This window comes from Magnolia sinica, chromosome 14 (genome assembly GCF_029962835.1).
Source record: "Magnolia sinica isolate HGM2019 chromosome 14, MsV1, whole genome shotgun sequence".
Lineage (NCBI taxonomy): Eukaryota > Viridiplantae > Streptophyta > Magnoliopsida > Magnoliales > Magnoliaceae > Magnolia > Magnolia sinica.
This window is the reverse complement of record NC_080586.1, coordinates 32,061,569-32,066,744: the sequence shown is the minus strand read 5'-3', so window position 1 is coordinate 32,066,744 and position 5,176 is coordinate 32,061,569. Positions and strand designations below refer to the sequence as shown.

The window sequence follows — 5,176 nt, the reverse complement described above, 5'->3', positions numbered from 1 at the left end:
TTAGTAGAAAAGTGGCCACTACAGGCCTAAGAGTGACAAAAGGAGATGACACTTTGGTGTTCATTGTCTAGTGCACATCTCCTTAGAATCTGGTTTGGATAATATTTAAATAAATATGGATCATCCCAAAAGAATTTGTGGACCTCGACGAAGAATTTCTTCTTATCTTGCGCAATCCAATGTGTTGGCGTGAAACCCGTGGCAAGATAATTAGCAATATTAGCAAACCAAGGTGAGCAGGAGACTTTAAACAATTATTCATCAAGGAACATATCGTTTATAGGTGTCAACTCAAGGGAATCAGGGAGGTTAAGTCTTGAAAGATGGTCAGCCACTACTTTTTCTACTCCCTTTTTATTTTTTATTTCTAGATCAAATTCCTCGAGGAGGAGGATCCATCTTATCAGGCGAGGTTTAACATCATTTTTTGAAAGAAGGTACTTAAGCATCACATGATCAGGGTAGATGATGATCTTAGATCCAATTAAATAAGATCTAAGTTTGTCCAAAGTAAATACCACGACTAAGAGTTCAATTTTTGTAGTAGAGTAATTCACTTGGGCAGGATTTAGAGTCTTACTTGCATAATGAATAACGTAGGCCTTCTCTTTTTTTTTTTCTCTGGCCTAACACCGCCCTAATAGCATAGTCAAACGCATCACACATAAGTTCAAAAGGAATGCTCCAATCGGGTGGCTGTATTATAGGTGCAGTAGTCAACATGCCCTTGAGCTTAGAGAAAGCTTCTTGGCATTACTCGGTCCACTAATATGATACATCCTTTTGAAGTAGATTACATAAAGGACAAGAAAGGTGACTAGAGTCCTTTATAAATCTTTTGTAAAATCCAGCGTGTCCTAGGAAGGATTGCACGTCTCATATGCTCTTGGGTGGAGGTAGGGTAGAGATAAGATCAATTTTAGCTTTCTCTACCTCAATTCCCTTGGATGAGATGATATGTCCACGAACAATTTCCTTATGAACCATCAAATGACACTTCTCCCAATTTAGTACCAAATTCTTTTCCTCACATCGCTTCAACACACATGTAAGATTCTCCAAATAATTGCTGAAGGATGGACCAAAGATAGAGAAGTCGTCCATGAAGAACTCTAAATATTGCCCCACCATATCAGAAAAAATACTCATCATGCATCGATGAAAAGTGGCGGGAGCATTACACAGTCCGAATGGCATCCTTCGGTAAGCAAAGGTGCCAAAGGGACATGTGAAAGTAGTTTTTTCTTGATCTTCAAGGGTTATCTCTATTTGGTTGTAGCCCTAATACCCCATCAAGGAAGCAATAATAGGAGTGACTAGCTAGCTTTTCTAAAATTTAATCAATGAAGGGCAAAGGAAAGTGGTCCTTCCTCATGATAGTATTCAATTTCTTGTAGTCAATTCATATTCTGTAACTATTAGTAACTCTGATTGGCATGAGTTCATTGTTAGCATTGGCTATGATAGTGATTCCAGACTTCTTAGGAACCACCTGTGTTGGACTCACCCATTGACTATCGGATATAGGGTATATGATACCCACATCCAATAGTTTAAGTACCTCGGCCTTAACCACTTTTTTCATGTTTGGATTTAATCTACATTGTAGTTTCCGGGAGGTCTTCACATTATCTTCTAGATAAATGTGTTGAGTAAAAATCAAAGGGTCAATTCCCTTGAGGTCCACAATCGACCATCCAAGAGCTCTTTTGTGCTCAATAAGAGTAGATATAAGCATACTCTCATATTCTTGCTTAAGGTGGGAAGAAATTACTATCGAGTATGTCTCATCTTAACCTAAATAGATATATTTCAAATCAGAGGGTAAAGGTTTTAGGTCAAGTTTCGGTGCCTTAAGGTTAGATGGTAGAGGCACTACATTAGTTTGGGGTAATTCTTCAAATTATGGCCTCCACCGGTTAACTTCAAGTACCAGCATGGTTCTCATCTCCCTAATCATATCATCATCAAAATCATGGGAGTGGGCCAGACACGTCTTTAGAGGGTCAGAGGATAAGATCAGAAATGTTATATCTTCCACGAAAGAATTAATCAAGTTAATATCGTGGGCATCGTCATCATCCTCTAGCTGTTTGCTCATATTGAAAAAGATATTGAGCCCCAATGTCATATTCCCAAAAGACAAATTCATGACTCCATTCCTATAATTAATGATTGCATTTGATGTGGCAAGGAATGAGCAACGAAGAATAACTAGAATTTAAGTGCTCATGTCCATGATGGGTTGAGTATCCAGGATGATAAAATTTATGGGGTAGTAGAATTTGTCAACCTTGACCAACACATCCTCAATTATCCCTCTTGGTACACGAATTGAGTGATCGATAAGTTGTAATGTGGTCCGGGTGGGTTTTAATTCACCTAGACCCAGTTGTTCGTAGACCGAGTATGGGATCAGATTTACGCTCGTTCCTAGGTCAAGAAGTGAGTGCTCAATCCTATCATTCACAATTACACAAGCGATGGTTGAGCTACTGGGATCTTTGTACTTTTGTGGCACATCTTGCTTTAGGATGGCACTCACTTTTTCTGTTAAGAAGATTTTCTTTTAAATATTTTACCATCTTTTAGTCATACATAAGTCTTTCAGAAATTTAGAATATGAAGGTATTTGTTTAACGGCATCTAGTAGAGGAATGTTAACCTTCACTTATTTCAACACCTTTAGAATGTCCTGAGAGTTAAAGAGAGGTTTTGGTGGAATCAACCATTGGGGGAATGGTGCAACTAGTTTGCCTTGAGGTTCCAATTCTAAATCTTGTGGAGTAGTGCTAGATCTATCATTGTTGTCCTCTTCTAGGTACTTAGGCTTTTCAGCCCTAACTAGAATGGTTTTATCAATGATCTTCCCACTCATAAGAGTGGTGATAGATTTAGCTTGCTCCATTTGATTTGAAGAGCTCGGGTCGCTGACTTCATATTTTTATTTTGGATTGGGAAGAGGTTGAGCTGGAAGCCTTCCTTTTTCCCCAATCACTTTTTTTTAAATCTTAAGCCCTTGTATGGCCTTTGTAAGGTCTTGAATGGCTTGTAGCATACCTTGATTGAAAAGCTCTTGATTTTGAAGATGCTTTAGAACTAGATCCTCTCGAGGTTTCCCTTGATTTAGAATTTGATTAGGGAATCCTTGAGGAGTAGCAGTTTGTCCATTCCTCCAACTGAAATTTAGATGATTTCTCCAACTAAGATTGTAAGTATTAGAGGTGGGTCCTTTGAAAGGCCTTCAGTAATTGTTTACGACATTTAAGTGCTTATTCAAAATTCTTGAAAAACAGGTATTGTTGGACAATTTTCAGCTGTATGAATATTGTAAGCACAAATAATACAAACAGTTTCCTTAGCCTTATCCTTTATAAGTTCCATGGCCTTGAGTTTCCTTGTGAGATTAACCACTTTGACATTTATATCATCATCTTCTTTCAGGAGATATATTCCACCTCTCTCCTTCGATTTAGTAGGCTTAGAAGTGGTGCTAGGTTTTGGGGATATGTCCCATGATTGTGCATTTTCAGCAAGTCCATCAAAATAGTCCCACATATCGTCAACATTTTTATTCATGAATTTCCTATTGCACATTGTCTCAACCGATTGGCGCATGGAAGATGTCAGTCCATCATAGAAGAAGTTTGTGATATGACATGTTTCAAAACTGTGTTGTGGGCATGAACTAACAAGATCCTTGAACTGCTCCCAACATTGGAAGAATGTTTCATCTTCCTTTTGGGCGAAGTTCATGATTGACTTTCTGAGGGTCTTCATTTTATGGTATGGAAAGAATTTCTTTATGAACTCCCTCATCATGTCATTCCATCCACCAATATATCGTAGACGTAGTGAATGTAACCACGTCTTAGCCTTTTCTTTTAAAGAGAAGGGAAAGAGTTTCAGCCTGACCGTATCTTCAGACACATTTGGAAAATATAAAGTGGCTATGATCTCATTAAAATCTTTCAAGTATAAATATGGATTTTTAGATTTAATTCCATGGAATTTTGGAAGGAGTTGGATCATACCTGGCTTGATATCCATGATTCCCGTGTTTTTTGGAAAAACCATGCATTAAGGTGTGCTCACTCCCACCGGCTATAAATAATCTCATAAAGTACAAGGCAGGGGGTGCTTGATGCACCTCATTTTCATCTTGAATTTTCTTAACCCTAGGTTGAGGTGGATTTGGATGTTGATTGGCTTGTTGATTGTGTAAGACCCTAGCCTGAGTATCCATTTCGTTCCGCTAGGTCCCGCGGTCCAACCAGTTAAATCCCAGCGACTCGCTACCTGTAGATTCCATTTGCGGTCATTCTTAAGCTCCATCTTGCTTTCCTGATGCGGATCGACTCCAAACCTATGCCGTTGCGACCGCATTGATGCCACTGTTCCAACGTCGTGTCTCATGCATGAATTCGATGTGTACATCTTAAGATATTGACCGCACCATTCTTGACCATTTATCATGCATGTGGGACCCACCTAGACCCATGGGCACGTTTCCCCATGTGTGGGCCCCACCTAGTGCTCTCTTTTCTATGATAGCTACTCCTAGCCTAGCCATCATTACTCCACCTTTCAAAACTCATCACGGGCTTCTTTTTCTTTTTCTTTTTCTAAAGAGCAATCATGGGATTTCCTCTCTATCCCAAGCAAATCCCTCTTCCCTAAGCTACCCATTCTCCCAAACTAATCATCACTTTGCTAGAACCCTCCCATCTCTATCTCTCTCTCTTCTCTCATTTCTCTCCTTCTCCCTTTCTTGCACGGAAGAAACGTCCACCGCTCCTCCATTTTTCCAGCAACTTCTCCTCCATCTCTCTCTCAGTCCCACCATCTTCACACCATCTCCTCCATTAGAACACCACCCTTGGAGCTTTAGAGTTAGTACCTTGAAGGAGAGGGTGGATCTTGAAGGTGGGTGTTACCTATTGAAGCTTCCTTCTTCTTTCCTTTTACATCTCTTTTCTATCATACTTGGGAGTATGTAGGACCCACCAATCAATGGTGGAGGTCCTACATGGCTCCATGAAGTGAGGCCAAAGGCCCACTACATGCATGTACATTTCGATGGTGGGTCATTCTGTGTGGATGTGTTGGTGGAGGGTTCATAGTATTGGAACCCTCCCCTTTGGCCGTGATCTCTCTCTCACTCTCTCTCTCTCTC

General features: G+C 39.9%; 1 non-coding gene across 1 annotated transcript; it reads left to right on the top strand.

The window, feature by feature from the left end:
* Positions 1 to 3,667: 3,667 nt before the first annotated feature.
* LOC131226486 (small nucleolar RNA R71) lies at positions 3,668 to 3,774 on the top strand. Its single transcript, XR_009161866.1, has one exon. It is a non-coding gene; the product is annotated as a small nucleolar RNA R71 (small nucleolar RNA).
* The last annotated feature ends 1,402 nt before the right edge of the window (positions 3,775 to 5,176 follow it).